This window comes from Mesocricetus auratus, unplaced genomic scaffold (assembly GCF_017639785.1).
Source record: "Mesocricetus auratus isolate SY011 unplaced genomic scaffold, BCM_Maur_2.0 Super-Scaffold_4256, whole genome shotgun sequence".
NCBI lineage: Eukaryota > Metazoa > Chordata > Mammalia > Rodentia > Cricetidae > Mesocricetus > Mesocricetus auratus.
The window spans coordinates 40851812-40873692 of record NW_024429182.1 but is presented as its reverse complement, the minus strand read 5'-3'; the positions used below and the strand labels follow the sequence as shown (position 1 = coordinate 40873692).

Genomic DNA, 21881 nt, shown 5'->3' with positions numbered 1-21881 from the left:
TAGCCAAAGTGTATATATGGTAGCTTTGAGTATTAGTTTTAGAATTATTGAAAAAAAATTGGCAATCCCGTAAATTTCTTCCAGAAGCATTTCTACTTTTTCCTGAATTTTCCCAGAAGTAATACAAGACAAATATTTATTTGTATGTTGAAAATGTTAGCTTCCCACCCAGTATTGACTTTCTTCCCAGGTACAGGTGGAAGAATCCAGTTTGTGGTGTACCAAGCTCCTTAGAAGGTTGCCCTGCAGGAGTCTGTAATGACATGTGTAGAGGTATTGGGCATCCCTTTAAGTATCTCACGACTTCAGGCCACAGAACTGAGTCCAGTCCTGCACTGCTGTTGCCTAGCACACATGGGTGCAAGGCTGTACCTTTGCATCCTTTGCATTAGTCACCATCACTCCAAGTGTCTGATTACTTTCCTGTGAACATTTGCTCTTGGCTGTAAAATGGTAAATATACAAGGCGCTGCACGAGAGAGCAATGACATTTTGATAATTCTAGGGAAAAAAAGTCAATTTGAACATTTGATTATAAAGAGAGGAAATCAAGATGTTACATTTCACAGCCATTTGCCCCACTCCCCCATCCCTAACTGACAGATTGGATTTAACACATGGAAGCTGGAAGACTTCTTCTCTTTAAAATCAATCTAATTACACTTGGAACTTCAGGGAAATAGAAGATTCCAGGATATTTTTGTTTAGAATTTGAAATTGGGGACAGCGCATGCACAGTTGTTTGTTTTCACACTTTATGGGAATGAATCACACCATGTCGACCGTGAGATTTAATTATGTATTTAGCAGAGAAACTGGCAAGGTGCCAGAGCAATAGCGAAGCTGCTGGAGTGGCCTAGGCGGCCTTCCAGCTTCCACACACAGTAAACCTTTTCTAACAGTGCGTTTACTGGGGGACTGAATGGCGCTGGTGCGATGCACCAAATCTCAGTGGACGTCGTCTGCCTGGAAACAAAATGCTGATGTCAAAAGAAGGACATTTTGTAACAAGGAGCAAAGCCCCCAAACCTCTCAGCACATGGTCTAACTTTAATTGAAGCCTTCGGAGCAAAACTTGCCTCATCTCTGCATCATCCCATTGTTCTTTTAGTGCGCAGCCTGGCACATGAGCATGCCATCCTTAGCCTTGGTGCATACACACTGCGTGCAGCGAATTTGTTGTAGGATTTAGAACCTAGAGACCAAAGAAGGAAATGAAAGTTGAGATTGTTTTTTTAATTCAAAATTTTAGTATGAATTCAAAGAGTTTTTTTTTCCAATATTTTGGTCAGTACTAGACTGAGGAAGTTATTGGATTAATGTACACTTTTTTTCTTCTAGGTAACATTTAAATGAACAGATTAAGCTATTTTTGATGGATTTGTGAAGGCCTCTGAAGTAACTGTAAGAAAATAGGCCTGTCTTATCAAATATTATCATATAATTTATTTTTTAGATATAGCTGATATACTAATTTTTCTTTTATGTTCCTTTAATTTAGACAGGAAAATCCACATTTATCTTTTTCCTCCCTTAAGACATAAAAGAAGACCAGTATTCATATATTAGCTACCATTACAAAGCTGTAAAACAAATAAAATGATAATTATTTTTTTGTTTCCCTGTGTATATCACCCTGAAATAATTGACCACAGACTGTAGTTTAGAGTTTCCTCATCTCTGGAGTGGAATAATAAAGAAACTTTGATTTATTTTAAGAGAAACAATAACAACAATGTAACTGGAATCCATAGATATAACAACGTGTGACACTTATGTAGTTAGAATTATTTTGTCTCCACTTTCTTCATAAACAAAAATGTGGGTTTTTTACAAAGGAAACAATTATCTGTGATATTGAGTGACAAGTAAGGAACAATTGAATGCTTGTTTGCTCAATATGTTGGAGTTGTCAGAATATCCTGGGTGTCTATCTATTGGTGATTAGAAGAACCACAGGTGAACAAAACTGACCTATCTGTCTAATCTGAGGATCTCTGCCATGTGTGGATGTAGGTAGGCGCAGGAAGGAGGAATTTACAAAAATCTGCCCTCTTGCTTCTGACAGAACTTCCTGAAGTTTGCCAGAAGGCTTCTTTGAGCTCTTTAACTTCTTTAACAACGTGGCCTTGTTCTTTCTTGGGGTGCTATTCAAAGGTGTATCCTCGATTGCTTCCTTCACCAATCCATTCTAGTCCTCAGCTTATCCCTATCAATGTGCTAATTCCAGCATCTTTGTATTCCATGGTGTCCTAGACATGGTGGGCCACCTGTTGAGGCCTGCCTGTTCCTTCTTCTGGGACCTGAATCAACCAGTGTGTTAATAGCAAAACCTAGGATGTTCAAACCTTACATTGCAACTACAGTGAAGAACCCCTACTCCCCGTGCAAATCATTTGCTTATTCAGATCCAAAGTAATCAAGATAATTTCAACTTCCCTTCAGCCACAGTCTACACTTACAAATAATCTTTTAGTCTTTCAGGCTAAGAACCACACTTTGAGAACCAATATACACCCATCAGTAATGCTACGTACCTTACTCTGTTCCCCAGAAGATGTTTCTTTGGCTCCCAGATGTTGAAAACATCATTCTGTTAGGAGTTATGAAATATTTTGTCATTTTTGTGATGTGTGAAGGACAATATTTAAAGTATTTTGCTGAAGTCATCACTTTGTATTTGCTTTGAAGCCTCTATCCTTTTTTTTTTTTAAAGCTGAAGTTGCTTCTTCTGTGTTTTGGTATGTCTCATTAAACCTGTTATTGTGGTTTTGTTTTGACACACTTGGTGTCAGTTTTCAGGAAACACCTGTCTACAGAAAGACACAGGGCTCATTCTACAGGAGTTATCTGGCTGTCTCTGCCAAAAGAACAGAATTCTAGCATCTGTGCATTCAGGCCAAATAGTGCTTGAAGTTTACTTTTCTTTTACTCTCTTCATCACTGGAGACAATTCACACTATAAAGTTGTGTTCATAAAAAGACAGTTTCTGTTAAATCCAAAACAACTTCCCAGTGTTGCTGGAATGTGTAAACAGAAGTTCAGGTTGGTTAAGCACTTTTCTCCCTGATAACTTTAGATGTCAAAGGCAGAGCTTGGCTGACCATGGTTCTCACTAATGAGCAATAGTTACATAACATGGAAATTCAATGAACTTCTCCAGCATCTATTCCTTGTTGGCTAGGATTTGTAAATACTGGGATAAAAAAATCATTTCCCACTCTGTAAATTTTGGAATTTATATACACATGCTGCCACATTCAATAGTGGAAATAACCGGTAGTTAGGATGAGTTGCAGCCGCCACACCTGTGTCTGCATTTTTTTTTTACAAGTGAGCACAAGACAGTACTGACTTCTGCTGTGAAAATGGAGAACGTAGGTTCTTTTCTCCTGAGCTTTTGTCTGTGTTCTTCTTTGGACTTTGGACCTAGAGCATTTTGCAGAGGTAAGAAAGAGGGAGAGAACCTCTCTCCTTCCCTAGTCTTCATGTCTACTCCATAAGTTTGGCCACAGAAACGTACCTTGCTTTTCTCCCTTTCACATGCCTTCCCTGTTACCTGCAGCTCTTTTTGGCTTTTATGGCTCTTTTTGTTGGAAGCAATTAGGAAAATTATTGTTATCAACTCTATAGTAGCACACAATTGTCTTTATTTTAAGATTCAGATTTTTCAGAACTAGCTGCCACTACTCTTAGGATCTTTGTTTTTTTCCTTCCAGGTGTAGGCATGTCAAGGAAAGGTCAGGTATTCTTTGGTTTCTCTACCCACTACTTCTTGAGAATCAGAAATCCTATAGTTTTCTCAACAGCAGGTTCCCTGGTTTAATGAATAATAATGGTCACAAACAGATATTTTTGGTTGTGAGCCTAGCCTTTAACAGCTGAGCCATCCCTCCAGCCCACAAACAGATAAATATTTATTGGCATGCTTTCTTAGTGTGAAACCTTAGAGAAGGGAAATTTCTAGGGAAACAAAATTGGAACTTGACATGCTCTATGCTGACCATTTTAGCCAGGCAGCTGAAGGTGATGCTGAAGCTTCAGTGCAAGTGTCCCAGGCCTGGGCATCAATGAAAAGAGTAGATGCTCTCAGCAGGAACAGGATACAAGGATGTTAAGGTGAAAATCAAAGGCTTGTCTCTGTATACTGGTTTAAGCTGTTGTTAGTCTTGATATGTTGAATACCATCTAAATTTCTCTGCTCTGTTAGTTTTTCAGAATCTGTAAAATGGGCAAATTTCAAAGTACTTTAAGTGGTTCCAGATGCACAATTTTTGTTAAATGATTATTGGCTATGATTGTGGGAAAATATGAGGTGGCAGGAAAGCAGATAATCCCTCTTCAGTTGCCCCTTCCTGGAAGAAGTGGTGGGAGACATTGAATTATTAGCATGTATACTTAACTACAGCAAAGTTAAAACTAGAAGGCATAAGATGTACTTTGCATTGGTGAAATTAAGTTTCCTGACATCAGAGGAAATGAGCACTTATCCATCCATTTTCACAAGTGGGTCAATGAGCCTACAAGTTCATATCTTCTTACAATAATTTAATAATTCCTTTAAAAAGGAAACATAGTTTTGATGTGCCAGGCACAAACTCAGGCTTTCCTGGTGAGAACTGACTGACTCTAATTCGTCTGATACCTAATTTGGTTATATGTTTCACCTCCAAATCAAAAATTTGTTATCTTAGCCGGGCGTTGGTGGCGCACGCCTTTAATCCCAGCACTCGGGAGGCAGAGGCAGGCGGATCTCTGTGAGTTCGAGGCCAGCCTGGTCTACAAAGTGAGTTCCAGGACAGCCTCCAAAGCCACAGAGAAACCCTGTCTCGAACCCCCCCCAAAAAAATTTGTTATCTTAACAGCTTATCATCATATGTTAAACATATCTATGAAAAGAAGTCTCTTTCACTCTTAGAAAACTATTCATTCTAATCTCTAAATGCCAGAGGCATTCTCCCCACCCTGCTCTCATTCATAACTCTCCAGGGGGAAATGACAGGGAGATGAAAGTCCTCTAAGATTGCCTCCCTTTAAGAAATGAGACTCTCTTTTTCCCTAATTTAATTAAAATAAACATGACTTGAGAAAGAAAAAGGAATACCTGCAGGTTTCATTCTAGTTTCTTTCCATCTGTCAGACCCATATTTTCTGAAGTGACCCAGCAGCTGTGCTGTGAAGACACCCCATGCTAATGCTCCCCTTGGTACACAAAGCCTCAAACTCTAGTAAATATTTCAGTATTGTTTTTGTATCAAGATCACTCCCCCGTTTAAAGATGCTATATGTTGTTCTGGATGGTGTGGCATCCAGGCAATTAAAAAGAGTCATCCAGCTGCGTTGCCAAACTGTGAGAAAAAATGGAAGAAAGTTATGGTTTAGAATTAGATGTCAATGAATATCAGAAAGTGACATTTTTAATGTTCAGGGAATATCCTGATTTACTTTGTATAGACATGAACAGGTATTTTATGTGACCATAAAAACAACTTTGGGTTTAGAAGTTAAAGCAGTCATAATTTGACGATGACACACAGATCCAAGTGATGCTTTGCACTTTCGTCATTATGCAACTCCTTTATTGAGCACCATTATACTAATTATGCTACATGATATTGGATCAATGGAGTTCTTTATTTGAATTCTTCTGCTTAAGATGCCCTTGATAGAGTGAAGGAATGTGGGTCCGGTCAGACAAAAGGCAACAGGATTATTCCTTTTAAAGTATGTGAAGTAATATTCTGCATTGAAAAACAAGCAAGCAAACAAACAAACAAATAAGGTTTGATCAGCTTTAGCATTAAATGTAGAGCCTTGGGAGAGGTTCTGTCTAAAGCCTAAGGGTCTTTAATGACTAACAGTGACTTAGTATAAGGACTTATTAAACCTGTTATGAATCTCTGTGTAAGTCGCTGTCCACTGCAAAAGGAAGCTTCTCTTATGAAGCCCGAGAGTAGGACTAATATAGTCGTATAAAATTAAATTATTTAGCTAGTCATTATTTGACACCATGTACCTTTAGTGAAATAAAAATAGTAGATTCTCTAATAGGGTTTATGAACCTCCTAGCCTAAAGTTCTATGACAAGTTTATTTTATGAAGCATGGACTTCTGCCTGCAGAATATATTCCAAATCCAACCAGAAAGTGGTTGATTACCCCCATAGTGGTCATTCTATCTCTGTACCACTGAGAATAGCTTACCAGGAAAATCATTATTGTAGCTCATTGGGTATGCATCTAGGTTAGATCATTGATGCAAAAATGTTGTGCATTAATTTTTTGTACATTATGTGAGATGTGTCTCTGTTTTACCTCACTTGCCTTAGGTACCTTCTGATTGTTTTAATAAAGAGCTGAATGTCCAATAGCTAGGTAGAAGAGGATAGGATGAACTTCTAGGAAGAAATAGGTACTCTGGGAAAGGATGTGAGATGGGGGGATTCAGACATATGTTACTAAGGAGAGGTAACAAGTTATGGGGCAGAATGTAGATTACTACAAATGGGTTAATTTAAGTTTTAAGAGATAGTTGAGAACAAGCCTAAGCTAAGGCCAAGATTCTATAATTAACAAAAAGGCTCCATGTCATTATTTGGGAGCTGGCAGTTCAAAGAAAGTCTGTTACACTTATGTAGATAATAGCCTATAATTTTGTGGGGATCACTTGAGGCTTCATGACTGATAGCATGATGGAATTTTGATAATAATAAGTATTTTTTGTTTCTTCACTCTTATATATAAATATATTCAATCAAAGTCTATGTAATTCACTTGTTGAACTGTCCAAGACTAATGTGAGTTCTACAAAGAGAACAAAAATATGATATAGCATGTAAAAACAAAGAAAAAGAGCATAATTACCCCCTGGCCATCTTCACACTAGGGAAACCAAGTTCCTCTATGTCTTTGTTAAATGTAAGAAGTGCTGTAAACATTGGCAGACTCACTGAGATGCCACAGTGTATATAACTATTATCTGCTTTATAAAAAGGAGGAATTTTTAGTTATAAATACAATGTCACAATATTACAGAGATTTTGGCAAGCAGGAAAATATCAATCATAATAAAACATGCAAGCACTCACCAAATAAGGCCTTTATGATCTTTCTTCCTTTTGCTTTTTATGGGAATGATGTATCCTGTTATTGAAATAACAACACACTCACAACATTACTTTTCCTCAATAAAAGTAGTATAAGTAGGATTTTAAAAAATATGTTGCTACATTGATTCACAATTAAGCATCTTAAAAGTTGTATTGTTTTCAGGATAGTAAATGTTCTATGTTTCCAGCAACAATCATCTGTTGGCACAAAATTAACAATCTGACTAAGACATGTTTCAATGACTATGATGTGAACATTGTTTTCAAACTTTTAGGTAGTTTCTTCAGGAAAGTTTCTGCATTATACACAGTAATTTAAAAATGATGACTTTCTTAAAAGACATTGGAGAACAAAAACCAGCTCACAATGGATTCATAGAACGGTGGTAATGATCTAGAAACTGTTTTCTTCTGATTGTAGAAAATACCTGCAAGAAGAAACTGATTAGCATTTAGGGAACAAAAAGAGATGATTAAATGAATGATGGTCTAAATTGGCAGAGTGCTCTTGAAGCAGAACATGTGAGTATTCATAGACAGTCAATAAAAGGAGATCTCACTCTCTTACATGAAGCAAATCGCAATAGTAGGTGAGATGCTTGTATGCCAGTTGCTTACATGAATGAGGCTAAGGGAATCCTTGAGTGATTACAAGATTCATATGCCAGGAAGAGGACAGCAAATATACAACATGCAATATTAACAAATAAAAGAAAATTGACAAGTGATAGTGCTGCCACATTCAGCATGTTCTTGCTAATATGCTGTTTCTCAGGTATTGCATACAGTTCTTCAAATTCTTGTGATACTGGTGATGAGGGATGAGAGACATACCTATGTGTGGGTACAAGAATCAGTATTTCTAATGCAGTTAGAGATTACATTGGTTTAGGAACAGGGCAGTGGAAGGTTTTTCTCTGTGGCCTATGATATCCTCAGCCACAGGCAGTTGGCTAGGTTTGCAGTATCAGTCATGATTTCCCTCTTACTGAGAGGGCTTTGTGTCCAATTAGACAGCTATTTATTACCCACAAGGTAAAAGTGACATTATTATACCATTGAGGATGTCTTGCTGGTCATTGCTGTTGTTTATAGCTGTGTAAGATTGTTGATTACTTCTGTCCCTCAGCAGTTCATACAGCACCTTTTGATGTTATTGTGGGGACACCAGACCTTGAGCAGAAACCCACTTCCCCTTTGGCCTGGGAGCAGGCAGCTGTGTAATGTTTACTGAAAACAATTCAGTGCTAAAGCTCTTGATGGGGCTCAGATAAGGGCTTGCTCACTGAAATACCATGCCTTTCACACCCCCTATGGCTAGATGCCTCTTCCTGTCCCCCCTGTGGTGTCTCCCCGATTCTGGGGCCGGAGATTAAACCACCAGCCAGGAGGGTGAGAAGTCTGGAAAGAATGGTATGTAGATGAATGGCAGAAGTCCTTAAAAAGGGAAGCTCCTTTTTCTTGGGGAGACTTCTCCTGAGACTTCTCTCTCCTAAGCTGACTTGGGAAGCATAAAGTTTTCTTAAAGCAACCGACCAGTCTCTGTGTCATCTATCCCGGCCACCTCGCTACATTCTCAGATGCAGGCCACACATCAGGTGCGACATGTTATAAAAATTATCTTCACGGAGGCGTCCAGGTTAGTGCCAGCCCAATTCCTCCAATTCTTGTGTCTGGAGTGTATGTTGTCTTTAGCAAAGGCCTTACCTACAAATTCCAATAAGCAATCAATGTCAATAACCTATATTCTCTTTTTATTAGATTAGATTTGATTTTTTATTTAAACTAGAAACAATCTTATTTTACATATCAATCCCAGTTCCCTCTCCTTCCTGTCCTCCAATGCTCCCCAACTACCCCCTATCCCATTTGCCTTCTGCTCCCCAGGGAGGGTAAGACCTTCTATGGCAGAATCATCAAAGTCTGTCATATCATTTGGGGCAGAACCTAGGCCCTCTCCCATGTGTCTAGGCTGAGAGAGTATCCCAGTATGTGGAGTGGGCTCCCAAAGCCCATTTGTACACTAGGGATAAATACTGTTCCACTACCAGAGGCCCCACAGGTTGCCCAGGCCTTCAAACTGACACCCATATTCAGAGGGCCTGGATTGGTCCTATGCTGGTTTCCCAGCTGTCAGTCTGGGCTCCTCCTTTTAGGAATGTTTTGGAAGTCTCTGACCAACAACTCAAATGGATGTTTCCTATGCCTGACATCTGGGATCTTGTCAGATCTTCTCTGGATCTTTGGAGGAACAACATTATTCTGTATAGCACAACTCCATTTCATAACATACTCTCTCTCTCTTTTTCTCTCTGTCTGTCTCTCCTTTTATTTTTAATAAACATAAAATATTTTTTCATAACTTTTTCTGACATCTTTTGTGTTATTTCTCCTTCCCCTCTCTTCCTTTGATTTATTCTTCATCTTTGCCTAGTTAATATTATATTCTCTTCTAGTTTTCCTCCTTTCTTCTTTTCTACTTTTCACATTTTCAGAGCTCCTTCTGCCTCATCTCTCCTCCTGATCCCTTTCTGTTTTCATGGCTTCTGTATTTTCCTCAGGTTATATACTTAAATTGAAAGATTCAGAGGTAGGACCCATAAATAAGAGAGAACATGCAGGTTTTGTCTTTGGGATTTGAGTTACCTCACTTTCACTCAGAACAATAATTTCCAGTTCCATCCATTTAACAATGTATTTCATGGTTTCAGTTTTCTTTACAGCTGAATGGCATTGTATTGTACAAATACGCCAAATTTTCAGTATACATTCATAAGTTGAAGGACATGTAGGCTATTTCCTTTTCCTAGATCTTGTGAATACAGTGGCAATGAACATGCCTGAAAAGTGTCACAAGAGTAGAATATTGAGTCCTTGGCAATATGCCATGTAGTGGTATAGCTGGGCCATATGGTAGATCTGCTTTTAGATTTTGAGAATTTTCCAGGCTGATTTTCACAGTGGCTGCACAAGTTTACAATCCTACCTTAACTCATCGGGAAAATGCAATTTAAACCATATTGAAACTTTTATTTTTCCTCAGACAGAATAGTTAGCTTCAAGAAACCAGTTGACAAAAATAGTGTTGAGGTTGCTGAAAAACCTTCATGCATCTTTGGTGGGACTAAAAGCGATTATGAACTATATCATCAAAACACAGTTCATCACAGAATTTTTTAATATTGAAATATGTATAGGGGCACAAAAACCTATTTAGACCCTATTTATCACCCTGTGTAAAACTTAACACTATTAAGAACCACAATGTGAAACCTGAAATGTTGAAACTGCTATAAGAAACAGGTCACAAAATTCAAGATACATGCCCAAGAAATGACTTTATGAACAGGACATAAAGTCAATAATTGATAAATAGGATCTTATTAAACAAACAAAACAACAATTATACAAACAATAACAACAAACAAACGTCTATATAGCAATGGATAATAAATCAAGTAGACAGGAAACCCACAGAATGGGCACATAGTCTTAGTTAGACGACAGAGGATTAGTATCCAGTATATATGGAGAACTCAAACAACAAAGACCTCAAGGAAACAAATAATTCAATTAAAAATCATTTTAAAACAATCTCACTGGTCGTATTGGTCTAGTAAGTGCCCCAAGCACTATTGAAAAGTAATTAGAATAGTAGACATTTCTGTATCATTTTTCATTTTGATGTATTTTAAGATTTTATCTATGTAGATTAATAGGTGTGGATTTGACATGTACAACCTTTATTGTGTTGAGATATGTTTTACTCAGTCTTATTCCCTCTAGGACTTTTAAAGTTACATTGGATTTTGACAAAAGCTTTTTCTGTATCTATGCATATAATCATGATTTTCGTTCTTTAGTTTACTTATATGACTATTGAGCTTATTAACTTAGGTACATTGTAGTATCCCTAAATCTCTGGGATAAAACAAACTTGATTGTGATGGGTGATCATTATGATATATGCCTGCATTTGTCTTACAAGTATTATATTGAGAACCTTGGCATCTATATCCACCAGGTTGTGGACCTGCAATTTTTTTCTTGTGACTCTACTTTTTTTTATTAGAATAACACTGGCTTTATAGAAGGAGTTTGTAAGTATTCCTTTTGTTTCTATTCTCTTGAACAAATTAAGAAGCATTGATTGTAGCTGTTCATTGAAAGTAGTGGATTCTGTTGAGAATCTAAGTGGGCCTAGTTTCCTTTTATTACTGTATCAAGCTTCCTTCCTTCCTTCCTTTCTTCCTTCCATCCTTCCTTCCTTCCTTTCTCCCTTCTTTCTGCTGTTACCTGTGTTAAAATTCTATCAATTCGTTTATCTCCACAAAGAACTAGATTTTAGAGTCTGTGATTCTTGTATTGCCTTTATTGTTGTTGCTTTTATTTATTTTTCCCCTCTGATTTTATTATTTCTTCCCTACCTAGTAGATTTGTTTTTTTTCTGCTTCTCAAAACTCTTGAGAAATATCACTTAGTCATTTACTTGTGCTCTTTCTGCATTTTAAATATAGGCACTTACAACTTTAAATGTCTGTCTCAGAACTGCTTTTGATATATCCCATAGATTTTACTTTGTTCTGTTTTCACTTTCGTTTAGTTCAAGGAATTTGTTTTCTTTCTTTCTTGGCTTCTTCTTTGATTCATTCATCATCATCATTCAGTAATATATTACCTAATTTCATGAATTCATATAGTTGGCATTGATTTTAAGATTTATCTTTGTAATATGCATGAATCTATTTCAGTCTTGCTGTATTTGTTGAGTTTTTTGTGCCCCAATATATAGTCTATTTTGGAGAAGCTTCCATGAGCTGTTGAGTAGACTGTGTAGTATTGGTGTTTGGGTGGAATATTTCATAAATATATATTAGGTCCATATGGTATTGAAGTCTTTTAATTAAAATGTTTCTTTGTTTAGTTTTTGTCAAGATTATCCTCCTCTGGAGAAAGTGTGGTATTGGATTCACTTACTACTATTGAGATAGCTTTAATCTATGTCTTGAGTTCCAATGAAATGCTTTTTATGAAAGTGGATGCACCAGAATTTGATGTGTTTATTTCTACATTTATGAATTCAATATCTTTTTGGTTGTTTCCTTGATTAGAATAAAGCATCCTTCTTTATCCATTCTTATAATTTTAGTTTATATTATATTTTGTCAGATTTTAGGATAGTTTCCTGGTCCCATTTGTTTACCATGCCTGTTTCTAAGCTTCCCCTCAAAGGTATTGCTAACTTGAATGCAAGTTGAGTTTTCTTGTAATAACAAAAAAAGATGGATTTTGTTTTCTTATTCTGTTTAAGTAACCTGTGGATTTTTTTTTGTTTGTTTGTTTTGGGGTTTTTTTTATTTCGTTTGTAGTGTTGTTTGAGGAGTTCAATCCATTGATTTTGAAAGTTATTGAAAAGTATGTTGATTTAAGTTCTTTGCTGTTTTTCTTTTATTGAAAACAGATTCTTTTCATATACAGCATACACGGGTTACAGTTTTTCCTCCCTCTACTCCTATCACTTCTTTCACACCTCCCCTACTCTCCCTGTCCAATCCCTTCTTGTCTCTTGTTAAAAACAAATGACTAAAAGGGATAATAAGCAACCATGACAAAATAAAATACAATAAATATCAAAAACTATCATATTGTGGCTGGGCAGAGCAAAGAAACAGAAGGAAAACAGCCCAGGAGCAGGCACAAAGATCAGAGACCTGCTCATTCTCACATTCGGGACTCCCATAAAACACTAAGATGAACGATATAATATGTATGCAGTATAGGTCCTGTGCTCTTGGCTTCAGTCTCTGTGAGTTCATATGCGCCTTGCTTATTTGATTCAGAAGGCCTTGTTCTCCAAGTGTTATTCATCGCCTCTTACAGCACCTACACCTCCTCTTCTGAATTGTTTCCAGAGCTCTGAGGGAAGGGATTTAATGGATCCATCCAATTTATAGCTGTGTGTTCTAAGGACTCTGATCTGTGTAGCTTCTGCCAGTGGGTCTCTGCTTCTGTTCCCATCTGCTGTAGGAGAAAGCTCATCTGATGGTGACTGAATAATGCACTGACATAATGAGTATGGTAGAACATTATTTGGGAGTCATTTATGATACAATTTTTAGTTCAGTAGTACCTGGGTTTACCCTAGGTCTCTGGGATATCTAATCAGTGTTGAATATGGGTTTTGTCTCACAGAGTGGGCCTTAATCAGACATTAACTGGCTACTCCCACAAGCTGCATGCCACCACCATTGCTGTACCATAACTTGCATAAGATACAGGTTGTAGGTCAAATATTTTTGTGGCTGGTTTAGTGTTATAGTTCTGTTTTTGTAGCCTGCAGAGTACCTTGCACACCAAAGACACTAGAATACACGGTTGAAAGCTCCATGAAGGCACTAGCTTGGCCTTTCCATGCTCCTTTGGTTGTGTGGGCATTGTTTTCGGCATGGGGGCCTACCGTTAGTTAAGCTCTATTTTGTGATTCAGCAATTATAGCTTAATTTGTTTTCTTTCCTTAGTGTTTTTTGGCTATGCTTATACTTTCACTCCAGTATTTTAATTGCTTCCAGTATTTTCTGTCAGGTTGGTTTGGTAAACATGATTTTTTTTTCCTGTTTATTCTATAGAACACCATTCTTCTTCAAGTGTGGCAAATAGTTTTTCTATGTAAAATAGTCTGGCTTGGCATCTCTGGTCTTTTAGAATTCAAAGTAGGTTCATCTAAGTAACTCGTATTGGAAAATATTTGTACAGGACTAGTGTCTTTTGGGAGGAAGGAGCATATTGCATTAGCCTATCATAATACATTTGTTTTTATGATGTCAACTGTTCATGTGGACTTCTCCCATTTGTCGTTTGCCTGATAAGGGATTATCATCTGCCTCTGTTGCATGGAAGCTTGGTTCTGTTTTTGCTGTTGCCAAAGTTGGTTGATTTCAGATCAGGTGTAAAAAGTTTGTAGGAATCTTTCAGATGCTGGATGTTAACGTTGGACAGATGGGAGTGATCATTATTCAATGGTAATTGAGAAAGTGTGTGAATGTGACTCCTAGATGAATCTGCCTGTGTGTGTGTGTGTGTGTGTGTGTGTGTGTGTGTGTGTGTGTGCAAGCTGTGTTAACCTAAGATAGATAGATCCCAAGAGTGTAGAAATATCATGGAGGGATATAATTTGTAAAACTCAACAGGCTGGGCTAGTATGTAGCATGCTTCATAGAAATTAGGCCATGGTACAAGTGGTACAGATCTGGGGGTACTCAAGTCCTGGGCCTAGTGTATATGTTATATGAACACAGATAAACCCAAGAATGTGGAGATGACATGGATGTGTGAAGATCTGGGTTTTTGTTGTTGCTGCTTGTTTTCTCTTTCTTGGTAAAGTTTTTCAATGTTTATGTTCGGAGACATAGAAAACATATAGTTAGTTGATCATCTTCATCCTTTTAATGTTCTTATCCACCTCTGCCTTGCCCAACAGCCTCTGGTATATTTCCTTTATTAGAAACAACATCATCATCCTTCAGAAACCACTAGTGTAATGTAAATTCTAAAATAAATGGAATCACTGGGGGAGTCTCAAAAACAGTGGCTGGCCCCATTTCTGAAATTATTGATTTCAGATTTGGGAAGAAGGAATCTTAAAAGTTCCAATTTTTTATTATTAATTTTTAAATTTATTTTATATACCAACCACATTTCCCATTCCTTCTCTTCTGCAATTCAATCCCACCACCTCCTTTTTTAAATCACCCATTCCACATCTCAGAAAGGGTAAGGACTCCAAATGGAGTCACCAAAGTGTAACAAACTCCTCCCTGCTGCATAAAGGCTGAGCAAGACATCCCCACAGAGGGAAAGGATTCTAAAAAGCCAGCTCATGCACTAGGTACAGATCCTGGTCCCATTGCTGGAAGCCCCACAAACATTTTTAAATAAACCTCCAAATCTAAAATCATGCTGTAAGAGTCAGTGTTATAGAGTTTTTGTTTTATTTAACATAATATTGAAAGCAAATGTTATTGTCATATAAAAGGACAGGGAACTAATTTTAAAATTGCTAAGTCTGCTTCTTTGGTTTATTTTTGTTTAGTATCTGTTTTCTCATTCCTCACAATTAGCATAGAATATTGGTTTATCCTTTCAGTATAATTGTGTTTAGGTTAAAAATACATGCATGGATCGAGCCCATTGTTTTAATTGTTCTTTTTCTTCATTTATTTCTGATATTTTTTTTTGGTGTTTGGCTCTGCTTTTTTTCTTTATTATTGGTTTGATAAATGCACTGTTTCATTTACATTTTAATTTGGAAGGTCTATTGTCTGCCTATTTTTATTGTTATTGGTTACCACTCAATCCTGCTCTTTAATGAAATGCAGATTATTCTATTGTAAATTCTGCACAACCCACCAACTGTTCACTAGATGAATTCTCCTCTTCAGCATCATGCTCTGTTGCCCACCCCCTTCAACATCTTCTGTAGAGTTAGTTAGTCCTCAGCTTCACTCTCTATTCATTTTTCTCTCAGCTCTGTTATCCCTGGGATCCTTTCTACTCTTGTTCCCTCTCCATCATGGTTAAGTCCTGAGGTTTTCTGAGATCTTTTATTACCTGTTAGCATTCTAGAAATGATTCTGTGTATTTCCACATGGGAGTAGTATGGGAGATGTTTGAAGGCAGTGATTCATTTGCCATTCATTAAAACATACCACACTTTCTCCTCTTCTATAATGAAAAGCTCAATTTCTAAAGGCATATATTTTGAGTTGCATTGTCACAAAAAAGCTGTGCACTTCTTGTACACGTGCATAGATGCACCAGAATATGCACATGTGTATACCTATGCATGTGTGCTAGGTCCCTCAGAGGAGACAGTTTCACAAACACAAACTTCTCTTTGAAGCTTTTTTTTGTAATGTTTTTATTTAAATTAGAAACATGAATGCTTCACATGTCAATCCCAGCTCCCTCTCCCACCCCTCCTCCCTTGTCCCTTCACCAGCCCCCCAGGCCCCCACCCAATCCCCACATCATTCCTCAGTGAGGGTGAGGCCCTCCTTGGGGGGAATCTCTAAAGTCTGATGTTCTTATTCCATCCATTAGATGAGCTGAAACAGGAATAAAAGAATTCTTTAAAGACATAACCTCAGTTACTCTGGGCTTATTTTAAGAAGGTTCAAAATTTCCCTCTGATTAGCAATGACTTGGGTTTGGTCTTACAACAGTCTTCATCCCTCTAAGCTCTTCCGATTCACACTTGAGTAATCCTTTCTTTTTTATTCTTTCGGTTGGTCCTTGCCCTCTCTGACTTCTCTGAGATGACAGAATCTTCAAACACCAGCACCTGTATGGTTACCCCACTAGAATGTTTTGTCCCACTGTAAAAGAAAATTTCAAAGATTAAACAAAAAACATTATTCAAAAATAATTTAAAATCAGAGAAGGTTAACTAGGAGGAACTGGCTGAAAATGATAAAGGTTGTGGCCCTGGTAGAATATTACATCAGTAATTTCAGAGGCTTGTTTTCATGACTTATTTGTTAACACATATTAAAAGAAAGCATATAAAATTCCAATGACCAAGGACCATATTCTTAAATCTCATTTAGATAAATTGTAATAATGAATGAGATTTCTAGAGGAAACAAAATAAATGGCATCAACCAAATTGTGAAATAAATAATTATCTTCATTTATTTATTTATTTTTCATAGTAAAGCAATTTATTCCATTATAAGCACCTATATAGTCAAGAAGAGTAACAGGCCTGATGTTGAGACAGGTCATGAAAAATGGAGATGTCATCAAACTATAGCAGTAAAGGACTAACCCCTGATAAAGCAACTCTTATCAAGGATTAATTAAATTTTAAAAACAAATACAAAATAACAATTTACTCTTTTTTTTCAGTTTCACAGTCCACCAGTGCCCTCTATGAGTGTCAGTTAAAAACATACAACTTCCAACTTGGTGGTCCCAAGATAAAACACAAAAAACAAAGGAAAAAGAAAAGAATGCACACGACAAAAATAAAGTCACAGAAAGGAAAAGAATAATATGGAAGCATCTCAAAAAAAAAAAAAACCTAATGAGCAAATATAAGGGGAAGGAGAAATGTGTAGTCTTTACTAAAGAAACTAAGAATCTGGTTTACACAGAAAAATATACCTCCTGGAAATCCAAGTGAGAGGACCTTAAAATGTCTGACTTGAATTGTCTTTAATTCTTGAATAAAAATGGTATCTTGCAATATTTATACTCATGGCTCAGACACCTACCTCAGTTGGCTCTATTCCTTATCCACTCCGGCCTCTTACTTGAGAATCAGAAAAACATGGGATTATAGATTAAGAATAAAAATAATCACACCGAATATGCTCTATTTCTGAAGCTTCTTTAGACCTGGGTTTGTTACTAAAAAAATCCTGAAGAAAAATTTAAAAATAAGTCTGTGGCTTTGTTGAATTAATTCTCCTTTTTAGGGTTTAGAAAACATCTGTGGTTTGGGCTAATAGTATTGTTGGCACCTATTGTAGACAAATAGCTCAACCAAGTCTGTGTGTCTTAAACCAGTGTTAAATCCATCTCAGGGTTCAGAGGAAAACAGGGGCAGTCTAAATCACAAGTGCAAACACGTCTAGGATCTTTGTCCTTCTGGATCCACACTTCCTTCAGGGTCTTCATCATTATAAAAGTTCTCTGCCATCTGCCATACTTGCACGATGTTGTCTTCTGGTACAGAACAAATCACCTAATGTTCATTGGGATTCCAGGAGAAATCAGATAAACAACTCTGGTGGGCCACTTTCTTCTGGAAATCTTCTCCAGTATTACTTAAAATACTAAACATTCATCCTAGATCAGTGCCACTAAATGCAAAAATAGTCTCATTGTGAGGTGACCACTGAACTTGGAATTAAATTCTTATGAGATTCAAAGGAATGCAACTTGAGTTTCAGATTTCTCAGATCCGACAAGGCAACAGTCTTGTCAGCTGATCCTGCAGTAAGAATGAACTCACTATAAGAATTGAAAGACAGGAAGTTTACTTCAACAGTGTGAGCATCGACCAAATGGCTTGGCTTGGTAGCAATGCTTGAACTAATATCTCAAATCATAAGTTTCTGATCATCAGCAACTGACCCAAATAGAGACTCATGGAGCAGATGCTAGGGAACAGCCTCTGTTATTGATGCATGCCCTGTAAAGGTCTTTGCATCCATCATTCTTCCTTCTTTTGTCACTGCACTGATGTCCCCATAGGCAGGAGGTATGGTCGTCTGAAGCACTACATAAGTGCCCGCTTAGATATGGATTCCAAGAAAGACCATAATCTTCCTTCTGATGCCCGAGGAAACACAAATTTGGGTTGCACTGCCCAGAATAGTCTGATTTAGAAGGACACTTTGTGTAGTCAAAAACAAGCCCATCACTGGATGGAGTCTTTGTTGCAATGATCCAAGGGTTCTGGGGCATGTACTGAGCCCTGTTTACTTCTTTTTCATGGTTGATGGTGATTTTTACTTCAATTTTCCCATCAGCAGAGCCAAAGTTTCCAAGTTCTCCCTTTTCAATGTCATAGTGTGATGCATCAAACTGAGTATCTTTATTAGGAAGCTGGACACTGGCTATTGTCAGTGGTTTTATTCATCTGATGTGTGCATTCCAGGGATAAGCCGACAAATACCGAAATCTTTCCCTTCAGGCCTGGTTACATCTAAAAGCCACTGGACAGTTAAACTGGGTCAGTCCAGGGCATGGGTAATCACGAAGTCATAAAGAAAAGGGGTGTTCGTCTTCCATTTTTACTCCTCATTGATCACACTTTCTTCCATTGTGTCATCAAAGGCAGCTCCTTGTCAGGCACAGCAGCAGGCAAGCTGGGATGGGTTAGGGGATCTCAGGATCATGTACTGCAAGAGGACCTGGGAGGCTATAGGTCAGAAGTTATCTTCTTAAACTCTCATAATACCACTAGAAAATTAAGTTATATGTGAAAGAAGTCAAATAATAAAAAAAGAACAGAAAAGGCATAGAGATGTGTGGAAATTTACTTCTGATAAGAAAATACTCATCTTTTATGGTCTTGGCACCACCTTTCTGGCCCTTCTCTGATTGGCTGTGTGCCCTTCTTAATTGTGCCTGCTACACTGCCAACCTCATAGTATTATGACAACCAACCTGTGCTTTGAACCTGACATTGTAAGATCTTTAAACTAAAGAGGTCTGAAGTTCTCATCTTGTCTTCATCTCTCTTTAACTGTGTCACACGGAGGTAGCTGATTAAATATCTGAACCTCATTCCCCCCCCCTTTTTTCATGATGTTGTGAAGATCAAAGATAGTGGGTATAGAACTTCTTGCCTTCCTCTTTCATTTTTCAGCTTTTTAAAGCTGTAAAATAGCAGATAAATCAAATGGATACTTTCTTTTCTCCCAAAATTAGTGCATGGTCATGAAAGTCTCCATAAAGATTTGAGTATATGTACGTATGGGAACACATTGAGGATGAATTCATAATTAATTGTTATTAGACTATTGTAATAATTTAAAATGTCCAGAATTGAATTAAAAAAAACAAACAGCAAACAAATTGTTTTCCCTCTATTATGTTCACAGAACTGAACCTATAAAACCTTGGCAAAGTGGATTATGGGCACAGGTAATACAAGGCTTCCATAATGTCTTTGGCTCCTAGCCATATTTGTAGATATCCTGTAGTTTTCCCCAAATCCTAACTCACATTTTGGGTGACATCCTTTGCCTGAATTCCATCTACATCCTACACATATCCCAGCTTTGGTAAGAACAGTCACCTGTTTTGTTCTCCCTTAGATATGAAAAGAAAAAATCCCTACTTATACTCCTAAATAAAGCACAAATGTAGCCAATTGTAGGTTTGTGATGAGAATCAAAGGACACAGTGTGATAAGGTCAGGATGAGAGTCCCGGTTTTTATTTTTAATCTATTCTTGCAGTAGTACAACATGAGAACTGTGATGGTGTCAAACTGAGCAGTGATGGGGACAGCTAGTGTTATTACTGATATCACAATTAGTCACGTTAGGGCAGTCTAAACATTTTTCTATCTCTGAGGTTCCCTGACCTTTGCAAAGAAACTTGTGGTTCATCTCTAAACAGAATAAAAACATATTCAAACTCTCTTTCTCTCCCTCCCTCCCTCTCTCCCTCTTTCTCTTTCTCTCTCCTTCCTCCTCTTTCAAGGAGAAAATACTAATGATTTTTAAAAGAATGTTTTACCCTGAGAATACATTAGTTTTCAAAGTGGGAGTGACCACCTGCCCTGTCAAAAAATACCCTAGACCAGATTGAAATCTTTCTAGCTGTGTTCTGCTGGATCAAATTGCTTAAGTTTCCTAATATTACACTTTCTCTTAGACTATGTGGAGTTAAAGACAGGAAATCTTTGACACACTATTTTAATGAAGTGATTATCTTCGGGAGACATATGATTTCTTACCAGAAATTCATTTTTTGTTACATTCAGTATCAAGTATTATCACTTGGGAAGCATCAGATTGCTTGACATCCTTTCATTAAAGTTATTGAAGAATTATCTGTATAGTGAACACACATACACACAGACACACATACATAGAGAGACAGACACACATAGGGATTTCCAAGATTTAAACAATATCATATCTTTACTTTGACATCTGTACTAAAAAGCTCTAAAATGGTATATTTCCTACATTGCCATTGTAATGAGAAGTTTAAAGCTTACTCACTTTTTTTTTCATTTCTGACAAGCATTATATAGAAATAGAGGCTTTTGTAGTTTTGGAGTATTACTGGGTCATTATATAGAAATCTTCCCTAAGTGGTAACATGAGGGGAGTGTTGGGACATCACATAGACATGTGCCTATCCTTCAAATCTCAGGCTTTATTTTCACTGCCACCTGTATACAATTTCCATTGCAGATAGATGAAATAAAATTATTAGGAAATTAGAAATTGAATCTGCTTAAATTAGTACCCACAGGGCACAGATATTAGAATCCTAGCAAATATCCATTGCTGTCTTCTTTTAAATGAGTGATTATGTCAAATGATCATAGAACAAGTGTGCTCCAAGAGATGAACTTTCCCAGTCCCCCAAAATGAATCAACTGACCTAGGAAGAGGAAAAAATTGTCATAGAGAGACAAATGCGCAATAGATACTGTAGCCTCTATATCCTGTAGGATAGAATGCTTTGAGGAAACTCTTAAGGCTGGAAAATGCTAAAGGGGTAGTGATGGTTTCTGATAGTGTAAAGAAAGATTTTGAAAAAAAATGTATCTCCTTTCCTTTTGGAGGTTGATGGCATTGTACATGTGTGCTCTTGGAATGGAGAAAGTCACTGTTCACAATGATAGGAAAATGTGTTGAATGCTGAGTGTGTACTTACTTAGGATGTAGACTAGGGAGATGAAACCTGGCATCGTAAGCTACTATTATTCTGGACTAACCTATCTCACGTACTATGTGCTTATGGTACAAGAAGAAACCTCTGTGCCAATTATTCAAACTGTCAATCACTTTTTTTATTTGTTTCTAGCACATGTAATAGCTTGTGTTATTTCACAAAGAAAACATGCCCAGGAAAATAAGTTCAGATTTTGTACAGGCTTATGTATCTCAAATCACAGTATACAAAGCACAAATACTTCAAAACCAGAATGAATGCTGCTCCATGACACATTACAAATAAACAATTAGGTACCCAAGCTGAAACAAATGCTCACTAAAATGTTATAGAAATTTATCTT

General features: G+C 37.2%; 1 pseudogene; it reads right to left on the bottom strand.

The window, feature by feature from the left end:
• Positions 1-17742: 17742 nt before the first annotated feature.
• On the bottom strand, positions 17743-21554 carry LOC101832932 (annotated as a pseudogene).
• Positions 21555-21881: the final 327 nt, after the last annotated feature.